At 32.8% G+C, this 13404-nt stretch overlaps 1 non-coding gene across 1 annotated transcript; it reads right to left on the bottom strand.

Moving 5' to 3' along the window:
• Positions 1-6365: 6365 nt before the first annotated feature.
• LOC150104131 (U2 spliceosomal RNA) lies at positions 6366-6551 on the bottom strand. Its single transcript, XR_016548742.1, has one exon. It is a non-coding gene; the product is annotated as a U2 spliceosomal RNA (small nuclear RNA).
• Positions 6552-13404: the final 6853 nt, after the last annotated feature.

Below are 13404 nucleotides of genomic sequence, written 5' to 3' on the forward strand. Positions count from 1 at the left end.
TGCCATCTGTTGAACCAGGTCAGTAATTGATTTCGTGACAGTCAAAGGTGTAACAAAAATCTTAGAGCGTATCAAAAATAAAATCTACGTATCTGATTGTCCATAGCCCGGGGGTAGGCAGGGAGGGATTACACATGGACACGATTGTTTGATAACTATATTACTGTAATATTGATTGTTCTTGTAATCCTCATTAACCTACTTGGTGTGCATTTTATTTCATTTTTGAAGAAGGAGGATCCCACCAATGTGTTTTCGGTATTTGCTTACGATATTTGTTTTACGATAATTACCGACAACACGTCAATCCTAGCACATCGATATTTTGCTATTACTGACCGCCATAGTGACACTTGGAAGGTCAAAGTACATCGTAATTCTATTCTCACAAAAGATACTTAAGCTTCATTGCCCCCCCCCCCCCCCCCACGATGCCCTCTATTCAGTACATTCGTGCTTTGAGTGAGAAGGTGCTATTATGCCATTACCTTCGAAGAATAACATTGGGATAGCCACCCAACTGGCCGTTTTGTTTTAGCACGATGAGCTCTCGTTCTTCCTTGATTTATTTTTATATTTTTGCTTGAGGTTCTGATACGTGACAGACTGCATAAGTGTGATCTGATGGGCTAATACGTGTCATTGTTTTTAACTCTCCCTGAGGCGCTTATGAATGGCTAGTTAAGTTTATTACAAGCATACCACGAATGCAATGGAAATAAAAATTTATTTTAAAATGTATATTCGAGCCAGACAATCAATTTTTTAGATAGTTACAATTGTTTTACTACTATCTATCAAAAGTATTTATGTTTAGTGAAATTATACAAAGTGGATTGCACTTTCTTTGGTAAAACTCATCACAGGGTAGTGAATACTTGGGAACACTTACAGCAACATATTATTAACTAATAATGATTGTGAAACATTATACAAATTAAGTGGATATTAAATCCAACATTATTTCAAAGTCGAATATATAGAAACTACAAGAGTTTCATGCCGTTGGATTCAATATCCACTTAATTTGTATAATTTTGCATCGCCGAAGTGAAGCCTCTTGGATCTTTATTTCAGATTGTGAAACATATTAACAGTATGGGGAATTAATTACGTAGCTAGATATTTGAAGCCAAACCTATACATCTATTTGGCTTATATGACGATGTTTGTACTTACGAAATCAACTGAAGAAAAAACTAAATGAAAAATAAACAGAACTTGTAGAACCTGTGAAATGAATGACCAATACCATTTGACGATATCTTAAATATTAAATTATAAACCAAAAGGAAAGAGTTTGTAGATTATATGATGATAAAGAGACAAATAATAAAGAATAAATATTTGTTTAAAAAATTAGATTAGCATTTTCTGTTTTCATTATTTTGAATATTTTTTATAGTTAGAATGTATTTACTTATCAGTTGTTGACCATGTTAAATACTTCTTGTTTCAGAAGTGGTATGCTCTGTTAGTGCTACTAATTGTGACAGTATATTTTCCACGGTTCGCGTTTAGTGTTCTAAACTTTAGGTAATGGTATAGCAAATGGTTAAATAGTTATGGATATGACACTCTATCACAGTTACATCGTATTAGTTACAGCCCTTAGCTGTGTGAAGTGTAATGGTGGATCAGATGCATGTCCCTGTTGGTACAATAAGTGTTTATGAATTAATTGCTTATTGGCTGATACTCTATGTCGAAATCCATATAGAGATATCCTCCATTTTAGGATGAATCATTCGAAAACTTCTTATAACCAGCAGTATAAAGTTCGCTTTCAAGGTAAAGCAGTTTGCCTTATATAGCAGTCATACTCGACAAGTGGACTGCACATCTTGTATACTATCAATAACGATGAAAACAAAAGTTCGACAAAAGTGCTATCGTATGATTCCCTATCAGTGGCCTATCCTTTTCATGATATTGGTAAAAGACTGTACACCCCAAATCAATTGAAGGTTGACCCTCAAGACAGTCCCAGGAAAGACCAAGAAAGTCAACGCCAATGGATCAAAGAGTGCTCGGGGAGAGATTGTACGGAAAATCTCGACAGTCCTATGTGAAAATGACTTTTTTTTTTTCTTAAGTTCAAAAAGGCTACAGAAGTTCAAGTTAATAGAAGGATACCGCCTAAAGAGCTGCACATGAGCCCAACATCCAACCAGAGCAGTCAACAGCACAGAACTCTACTTGCGCAAAGAACGTTGTGACTGGTGCACAGAGTTGGACGGCAATAATGTGGAGCGAGGAATCATGCTACATCTTTTTCCGATCGGATGCATGAGTGCGGTGTGATGAATGTCTGGTAAACGATCTCGTAATGCAGTGCTTCCTACACTGTGACTCTTTTTAGAGAACAGCTATCCATGTCGCTTTGAAAGCAGCAATTCACCGCGTCATACTGCAACTGCTTCCTGAGACGTTGTTTGAAGAATGTGGTATACGGAAATAGTTGATTAGCCTATATTAAGAATCCCGATGCTCAATAAAATATGATCAGTATCAAAGAAGGTGGGCCACATGCTAATGAAGTGGACGAAGGTTGGGCTGGTTGAAATTACAGCGGAAGTGATTAAGGCTATCAGGGCAGTTTATTACGTCTCTTAATCCATGTTGTTTTGCGGGATGAAAAACTCAAGTTTCAGAGAAGGAAAATCCATTTTACTTCGGTAAGAGTTGTCTAACTCAATTTCCCCGAAAATCCCTAAAAAAGGCGCCTAGTGTCTTATGCGAGATTTGAATTCAGGTCTTCCCAAAGGAAAGGGCAAATATTTGTCAAAATGGTCCGGGATTTGTCAAAAATATGGTGCTCTATCAATGCTTATTTCAATTAGGGTATGTTAGTTTTCCCCACATTTTCTTCAGCGTACTAAATTGATGGATGATCTTACATCTAGCTATTATATCTCCTCCCCCTCCTTATCCGTCGATCAACCAACTTCTGTAACCCACAAATCTTCAATCTCTTCTCATATGGAGCATCACAGAGTCCTGCTACCATTTTAGTTACTCTACTCTACTCCGAATCTGTTCCACATTTCCAAGAAATTCAGGCGACCAGATCGCATAATGTAGACAGTAGGTAGGTTATAAACACTTATAATGATTATGTATTAACAGTACTTAATCGGTTCCAATGCGCACATCGAGAGTAATTAATTATATTATATATGCCTGAATAGATCACTTTTTATTTCATTATTAAAAAAGTATGAACATCTAAAAAAGAGTAATCGTAACTTTCATATTTCTATGAAAACGTTTAAGTCATTTTCTATTTTTGTTTTCCTCTGAAAGACACTTTTTTTCATATATAATAATTACAATATTTGTAAAACTCATTTCTTTATTATTGACGAATGGACTTTGAAAAACGGGAATGAACACCAGATTCTCGGAAAAGTCCTTTTTAGGGCTTCCAGGGTAACAAATGGCAATGCTATAGCCAATGAAGTTTTAACTGAGGCTCGGCTATTGCCGTTACCCAGCCATGACTAGAGCAATTAGCTCAATAACACCCAATTCACACAGATTTTCTTCATTCAGATGACAGGATAAAGAGTCAAGGACTCAGTCCATCGCCCAGTTCTTTTAAGAACTTATTGACGAATTATGGATTTGATGTGGATAATTTATGTAATAAAAGCTGATAATTTTTATTTATAAGGGAAATGTTATTTCTTGATTTGAATATAAAAAACAATTATTTTGAAGTTCGTGGATGATCTTAAACAAATATTTTGGACTCATAAAGGGAATTCTCCAACTAAAAACTATGATAACGAATCTAGATCACAGAGATGCACTAATAACCGAAATACTTGAACAAAATTTAGTAAAATTTGATAAAACCATTTAAAATCCAATTCGTTGTTTATTTTCCTCTCCCTACAATCAGATCTGGAAATTATCCCTTTAGGAGGGGGGGGGGGAGCAACAATAGGCCAACTAACACTCTAAAATTCTGATACTTTCCTTGAAGATGAGTGTACTGAAATGAACTAATCTCTTCTCTCGTACATACTACCATCAAATGCAATACTGTAATTTGAATGATGGCTTTAATACTCCCAGCATCTCCCCAACTAGGATCACTCAAACAACTCGACATCGAGTGATCTTCAAAGGAAAAAAAAAAAAAAATCTGAAATTAGGTTTATTTTTATGTGGAGTAATTGTAACACGATACACGTGCACAGTCACGAACCCTAAATAATCTTTGGCTTTTGTCCCTGTTACCTGTTTCAAGGAATAGATCACGCCACTTACCAATTACTAGATTAGGCCAGTTACGGTACCGATAAGTTTGAATGCTTCGCACATTTTAAGCACACGAAAAGTTTACGACTTTAGTATTGTAGTCTGAGGTAGGAGGGACCAGACTGCAGGTCTGACCACTTTGACGCTGGAGTTTTTCCTGCACGTTTCGCATCGTTTAAGAAAATGCCAACTGAATTTTAATTCCAAAACCAGGAAGTCACTGAATTTCAATAATGCCTTTGAGATTTCACATATCAATGCATCCGAATGAGTCTAAATCATTTGTTAAGAATCATAGTGTGTGTTGTGTGTAAAATAAAATAATAACAACGAATTCTGACAAATGAACGTAAGATTGAAATGGCAAAGAAAACCGCATGGATTATTTACAAATATCCACATTCGTTTTTCCAGTTTGACCTCGTTTTCTTTGCCTGAATTTCGTACTATCAAAATATAATTTGAACGAATCATTTATTCATTACTGAATTCATTTATAAATCTCCAAAGAGAACATTGAAAATCGACAAGATAAGGTGGCTTTTCTTTCCCCCCCTTTCCCCAAAAAGCGGGAACTGTACTCATTATATTTATTGTAAGATGATGGAATAAATAACGAACAATTTACGAGGAAAGAAGACTTGTTCTACAACCAAACGAACCGTATTAAAACTTATCAAAAACTATAATGACATCGCAAGAAATTTCTGTTAAAAATCCAGAAATGATTCTCCTTAAATTGCTAACTGCACTCTACAGAGACCATTCGCCTCTTTCTATTTCGCTTTTCTCGTTTTAGAACCCACACTATTCTATGAGAACTATAGAAGATTCTAGATTACGCAAAAAGCGAAGTTTTTCTTAAAAATTTCCTGGTAATTCTCATTGAATAATTATGAGTTTTAAAAATGTGGAAATATTTATATATTTAGCTGTAAACACTTCTGATTCTAGGGATATCATCGGAATGATGTAATAACTTTTATAAATATGTCATGTCTTTTTTTTGGAGCCGAGAAGTTAAAATATGTAAGGCATAACTAAAATGAAGTTATGAAATAGAATAAAAGAAATAAATTCTCTGTATCATTTTATTTTTCAAATGGTGGATCTCTTTAACCTTAACTTTTTGGAAATCAATTGGCAACTAGTCTCCACTTGGTAATCTCCAGAAATTAGTCCGATCATTTGCCAGTGTATGTAAGGGTGAAATAAGAACATAGTAAGCAACTGTCTGCTGTCACCTCGTGTTTCTAATCCTAGCTAATATTATAGCGTGGATTCTCTGGTCAAGTTATCTGAGTTGTGGGGTTAAAACTCCGTGCTCCTTAAGGAAAAAAATCCCTAATTGCTGCACCAAAAATTGACTAACTCAAGAGAGCTAAAAACCACTTAGAAACAGTTCTTATAAATGATAGGTGACAAGAATCACATCTATAAATTCTTTCTTCTACCGATCTAGAGTGATGAGTCTTATCACAAGACTTGCACAGGCACTAAAATAAATTTATGGGAATGAGAATTGTACAGTGCATTTCTTCTTGATTCTACGTGTTTTTTTTTTTAATTAAGTATACTTTCTTAAGCGTTTTATATTTAATTTTCCATTTATTTAGTAACAGTGAACTTACTCAAGTCGCAGTACCTATATGCCTCGAGGACTGAGTAAGTTAACTCAATTAACCATCTTTGAAATAAAATTTATATATATATATATATATATACTGCAGGAAACAGTCAAAATACTCCAACTTCCAGCGAATGAATTGTATATTTTGAGATTTAATATCTTCACATAGAGTTGGATGTAACTATACGAAACCAAAATCCATAGAAAAATTCTGAACTTTTAATTCAGATAATTTTTTTTATCCTTATCTGCTAATGTAATCCTTGACAAACACTACACACCTTACATCATCCTTATCAGCAAAGCACAGAAACAGCAATGAAAATTATTATAACTGTATTACAGATTGTGTGTAAAAAAAACGTAAATCAGTCCATCTGAACTGAAATTTCTCTTAGGGAGATATGTAGTAAGGTACCCTAAGTGTTTTACAAACCTTTCTAAACGCGATTCACAATACCCAAGAAGTAACAGAGGCAGCATACACACACGGCAACTCGTAGCAAAGGTGGACCACGCTCCTATCAATTTACCACCTTTCAAAAAATGTTGAATGTATTTAGACCAAGGTGATAACCTGATATTAAGCACAAATAAAGATAACAAGAACAGATGCTACGCTTTGTTCTTAGACAAAAGACCGAGATACGAAAAATGTATGGTATCAGTTCTTATCAGCTTATTATTTGATACTAAACTGTTTTAGTGTAATATATATTAATTATTTTGAAAAATGTTCAATCCAGTAACCATGAAAACCTAATATATATATAAATCGATAGAAAATTTATGAACCTTTAATTCAGATTAAATTTTTTATCCTAATCTGCTAATGTAATCTTTGACATATACTACACACCCTTGCATCACGCTTATCAGCAAAACACAGAACAATGAAAATGATTATAACTGTACGATTACAGATTCTGTGAAAAAGGTAATATGAAAAAAAAAAAAAAAAAAAAAAAAAAAATATATATATATATATATATATATATATATATATATATATATATATATATATATATAAACTGAAACGTTTCAGAAAACAATATGCCCTTACTACAAAATAAAGTTGTTGTTGTTTTTTAAGTACGCTAATATGAGATAGAAAAAAATTCAAACAATACAAAAAAAATTTTTTAAATTTTTATTATAATATAATAGCTGCTCATCGGTACTAATTTTTTGCGAATAAAATTTAATTGATCAAACTGGCATGCTGCATGTATTTAAACCTGTGTAAAAATGCGCCCGCTCGACTCGGTAGGGACATACGAGTATATGGCCAAGGGATTTCGGGCTTGAATAGAAGCATGGAATGTGACAACGTGTTCAAGCTACGCAGTCTGCAAGATTCACTGGGATATTTTCTATTCTATTTCATTTAAAGAAATACTGGTTGCTACTCTTTGAAATGATTTCACGACCCACAGTTTGAAAAACGCTGCTCTAAGCAAAATGAAACTCTTTCTTGAATACGAAAAAAAAAAAAAAAAAAAACTATAGATGAATCTTACTGTTCACATATGATTCACAGTTCTTGATTTTTAATTTCATCTTACCAAAGCTAGCAAGTCCGTACTTTATATTAATTCAATTCGTACTATGAGCGGACTCATCTTCATATTAAAATCAATAAGTTCAAATTTTCTGTTTCCTTTATTCTGTCATTTAGTCTCATTAATGAAGAGCAGAAAATCTTAAAGATTTTTAACAACACAATAATATCCAAAATAAAATAATAGTAATTTTATTTTCACATTAATTCCAGTTAAATTCAAAGCTTTACTCTTTGTCGATTTTTCATGAGTTCGCTCATTTATGATTCTTTAAGCATCTATTTGAAAACAATGGTCAATGTACTCCGAAGACCAATCACTTTTAGCAGTCAACTTCCACAACTGTCAATTATCTATGAAAACCGGAACGAAAGATTACTTTCATTGTTACAACAGATTGTCTATTTTTGTATTGGAGAATAGAAACTTCGTGAGCTGTCGATACACAAGGTCGCTTTGGATTCTAATACTAGAACAGGGCGAAAATATTCCTCGATTTCCTCCCCACTTCACCTCTTCCTATTCTATCCACGCATACATTTTGAATAGGGTACGCGTGATCGTGTGTAAAACGTCAAGCTTGCGTGCCATTGCAATCACGGAATAAGACTGTTTCATTCGTAATAGGAAGCATTTAGCATTTGCTAAAAACGCGTGCAATCTCTAAGACCGGTAATCATCTACTCGGGAAGTTCACTGTACAGGAAGGTTAAGCAACTGCAACCTGCAGGTCCTACAGGAAGAACAAGTAAGGGGAAGTTTTATAGTGAATCTCTGCAATTAGAAATGGTGAATAAAGCAAGAAAATTATTTTATAATTTCTCAGATATAAAAAAAGAAACAATAATTACGGACAGAAATAAATAGGAAAGAATCTTCCCTCGCCTCTTACAACTTTGTAAAAATTCTTAATATCATTTCCAGTTAGCAACATAATTATGGTCATTAAAAGCTGTAGGAGACGTGCTGTATGAAGAAAATTAATGGACCGTAAGTCCGTGTAACATGACCCATGTATTTCTATGCCAAAAGTATACGCAGAAATAACAGAGTAAATTTAGTGAAACATCCCTGACATTTAAATAGATTTCGTCATTTGGTGATTTTTTTTTCTTAGAGAATTTTAGTAGATAACGCCATTAAAACTATTGATATGATGTATATATTATAAAATTTTTAAAAAAATCTAAACCAAAAAGACAATGTTTAGATATTACTACAATAAATTTATTAGATATTGATTTAAAAAAAAAAAAAACGTTTACTTAACTAACACAAACAGTTTTCTATTTTTTTTTAGAAACCAAAGCTGCTTTGTATTTAACAGGTTCATTATGTAAATAAAGTCAGACTAGCTTTATATATTTTATCTTGCTTATCTGATTAACATTTGTTATATTTCTAAATTTCTTACCGTATGGCTTGTATGTCAACCTGAAGATTATTCAAAATAAAAGAAAAGAAGAAACTTTGAACAAAGAAGACTCAGTTAATATGAAGCCTCCAAATTTTTCACATAAGTCTCCCCTGAAGAAAGTCATCGAAGTTGCTGAGATAAGAAATATCTTTGCGTATAAAGCGATCGCTCACAAAATTGAGTTTGCTTTCATTTTAAACGTGTATCTTCTGGCCGAAGTATTTTCATAGGAAGATAAAACAGACAGAAAGCAAACTAGAAAGACATTATTAGTCTTTAGTTTTAAGATAAGTTTTTATTCGTGTCATGTTTTTAATATGATATAAAACTTACATATAAGTTATACTTATATCTTTTATTTTATAAATATTCTAAAAAGATAAGAATTAATGAACACAATATTCTTTATTTGTATTCAAACTGTATATAGCAATAGAAAAATGGAAACTGGATGCCAACGGCGGAGTATATTTATGACAGCCCTAAGGAACTCTGGTGAATTTCTGAATATGGCACTTAAAAATCGGAGATTAGATCAACATAGTTTAGAACGAGATTGCGTGTTATTTTATTGCTATCAACGAGATAAAGTGTCTCAGAATAAACTCCTAGTTAAGGTAGAGAATTCACATGAAGACTCGAGTATTGGAAATTCAGTTCAACAGACCGAGAACCTGCTTTAGCATTCTAATCAAACGATGCAAAAAAAAAAATCTCAATAGGCATAGGGAAAAAAATCCAGAAGTCATCTCGAGACTGCTACGAAAGGAAAAACAAGTAAAATAAAAATCAAGGAACATAACGACAGGTAATTGATCCTCATCAAGTATATCAAATAACACATTTGCGACAGTTTGACTTAGAAACGCCTATTAAGGGGGGGGGGTCAAGGTCCATACACGTTTGTGGGTAATACCGACTTTGTTTAGCCCAACAAGGAAGTGGGTGGACAAGTTCACAGTTAGTAGACTGATAAACCGTTAAAAAGGAAAGACACTGAACCTTACATAGGTTTAGTGTCTTGCTGGGTGACACTGAACCTATGTAAACAGCTATCTTGTGAAAACTCTGATATTACTACTAGCGTAAAAACATCACGAAACGACGAATTATTCAAGAATAATATTAATAATAATAATTTTGAAAATGAAGGGAGAATTGAAAATTCGCCTCAAGATGAATGCTAAAAATACCTAGAAACTCTTGAAGCAGAAGACATTTGCCATTCAAAAGGTAAAAAAATAAAATAAAATAAAAGAGATCAAGCTCTGAATATCTGAAATATAAATATAAAAATCTGAAATATAAAATTTTGAAATAAATGGCATTCAATCTAAATGACCTATATATATTTGCTTTTAGACCTGGTTGTCCATGTGGTTAACGTACTCGCTCTCCACTTAAGAGGTTGCCGATTCGAGTCCTACCGTTACCATGGTTATCAGGCATAAGGACACATCACCACACAAAATGATCTGATAAATCTACTTTTTATACTTGTTAAAAGTGACATAATTTATATTAATAAAAAAAAGGTGTGCGATTTTTTTCTAAAGTTTTATTATTTAAAAAAAATAACTTTAATATTTTAATGAAATAAAATTTAATATATAATTTCCTTTAATGTTATATATAAAAAGTTAGTTTAAACTTTAAAAATTAGATTTTTTAATCACAATTTATCATACAGATGTATCATACGGAGAACTGCTAATACAAGATAGATTCATACACGTGGCAAATATTACGACCAATATGAAGATATTAAAATCGATAATAATTAAATATTAAATTATAATCGATAAGAAGATATTAATTAAAAGTTTATTTTTCATTTGGTTAGACAATAATAAATTTAGTTTAATCCTTTATCCAAGTGTGAGCAAACAAAGTTTGCGCCTGAAAATATCTTCAGGACTGAGATAAGGTAGTACAATCTTATTTGACCTCTCCATTGCTTCTGCCTTGGTATCTCCACTTCTGGGCCTGGCTCCCACTGACGAGACCTCAATAAAGGTCGAAACCTGTCTGGGTAGTGGCCCTTCCCTTAATGCATAACATTATACATATCCGCAAGGAGATGTGTTTTGTATTATGGGAGATACTGAGATAGGAGTGATGAGAGCTTGGTCCACCTTTGCTCCGAGTTTCCAGGTGTTGTACTACCTTACCTCAGCCCTGAAAATATTTTCAGGCGCAAACTTTGTTTGCTCACACTTGGATAAAGGATTAAACTAAATTTATTAAAGATTTTAATTAATAAATTAATATCTTTAATAAATTTTTATTAAAGATATTTTTATTAAAAAATAAATAAAAAAATCCTTAAAGAAATATCGACATTTCCTTAAGGAAACGGAAATTGTGATTTAAAGAGATATCCAACTTTCATTTAAAAATGTCTCAACATGCAAAATAAAGGAGTATAATTTGATGATGATGATAATAATAATAATTTATCTAGTATAAAACGTTTTTTTCTACATACTGTATATCAACGGTTTCTTGGTACATGATTAACAGATTAGTAAATAAATCAATTATTTTGATGCAGAAATCGCAGTTGTTTTGAACCTGTACCGATGAAAGAGGAGAAGTATAGTTCTTAGGAGGATGAAGATTCATGGGGTATTCAGATTTTTATTTTCTCTGTAAATTTATTGCAGGAAGACAATAGCTTCTCTTATTAAGTTTTTTTTTTTTTTTTTTACTTTCATTGCAAGTGAAAATTGTTTGTTGCAGATGTCATCCGGAGCAATGTGTGTTTAGTAAATAAACTCTTCCTAAAATTGTAAAAATACTCCATAATAAGGTTGAAGTTTACTGGAGATAAAGATTAATTTTTCACTTTACGAGCATTTTAAGAAGATAACAGCAAAGACACTGTACTAGTTTCCACTATTTGGTTTGATGGTTCTGTGCAGTACGTTCCATAAGGTATCTAGTGAGAAGACAGTGGTTATGAGAATGAGGGATTGTAGGTTTCGTCAGGCTGGATCGGATAAATACCACGGCAGAACTTCCAAATAACACTGCAGGATCTTTTATGAATCAGACAGGTTTGAATGTTCAGGCTATGTTGTGAGGTTTTCTGAAATATGCCCTACAAAACCCTTACTCGATTATGTTGAAGACGGAGTTGGAGTAGAGATGTTCGTATATGCATGTTTTATGGTTATTTTTTATGAGTCTTATAAGATGCTGAGTCTGAAAGAGTATCTAATGGAAATATGCAATCAGAGTGATGTGAAAGTACTTTATTATTATTATTACCGAATATTCAAAGTCTAGGTTTCTTGAAAGATATCTGCAGAAAGCTGCCATAGTAGTACTTATTATTATTATTATTACTATGGTATTATGCATATCTTTTCTGTTATCGTTTTTCCCTGACTTAAGATGTAGCACCTCTGCATTTCCTTTAGTTGGAAGATTTGAGTTCGAATTCCGAAAAACCATAAAGCTTTTTCAATCAAAGGATGGATTAGTCAGCCTCAACTATCACTGTATTTTTCTTCATGGAATTTTGAGTTTTCCAGCTCGTATAACATAGCCATCAGCTGAAGAACACTTAATTAACAGGCATCATATACTGGCTTCATGACCATCGTCGTAATTCCGACTAACTAGCAATTCTTCGAATGGGAAATGGACAAAGAGCACACCTTTTCAACAGATGTACACAACCCTTGGAATAACTTGCTTTGGATTATTTATTTATTCAAAACGAAACGAAGAATTTATTTTTTTAGCTGTTGGATAAATTATTAGAGTACCATATTCGGGTATTTTTTATATTCCACAACACGATAAAATGTATTTGGTTTATCATGGTGAATCCGACTCTATGGAAGGAAGAACGAATATGAAATGTGCATCATATTCATTGTGGTTTTTCTCGAATCCAGTTCTTATTGATGTAAACGATGTCTCCGATGCTAATCCTTAAAATAATTAACATATTAGCAACAATTTTATTTTCTCCACTTACTATACCAATTCAATTTTGCTCTGTAAGTTGGATTTAACATCTGAAGGCTTCCAGCAGAGACAGTGCGAGAAAGAAGAAATATGTTTTTGATTAGTTTGATTGCACATTTCCATTAGATAGACTGTCAATCATTGTGTTAAACGAATGTTTTCTTTGTTCACTTAAATTGGCTTAATCTGAGATATTTAATAATTAAGTGAATGCCATGAACCCGGATATGAACTAAATTTCAATTATCATAGCATCCATATTTTCTCATTATCTCCTTTCATAATGTTTTGACCCACATTTTGCGAGCTTATTTTACATAACTAAAACTATAAATTGTTGACTAATGAGAATATCTGGAATGCTCGAATGTTTAATCTTAAAACTTTCGCTTAGCATAGCATTAATCATACCATTTCCTCCTGAGAAAACATTTTTTCCTCGTCACTAAGATTTGTATCTCTGTTGGGGCCAAATTAATGTAATAGCCCTTAAATACTGCCTAATAGCTGTGTGTCAGTAAAAATAACAATAAACCGAATCTGAT

Source organism: Typopeltis vanoorti, chromosome 8 (genome assembly GCF_054136105.1).
Source record: "Typopeltis vanoorti isolate ZY-2024b chromosome 8, IOZ_Tvanoo_1.0, whole genome shotgun sequence".
Taxonomy (NCBI): Eukaryota; Metazoa; Arthropoda; class Arachnida; order Uropygi; family Thelyphonidae; genus Typopeltis; species Typopeltis vanoorti.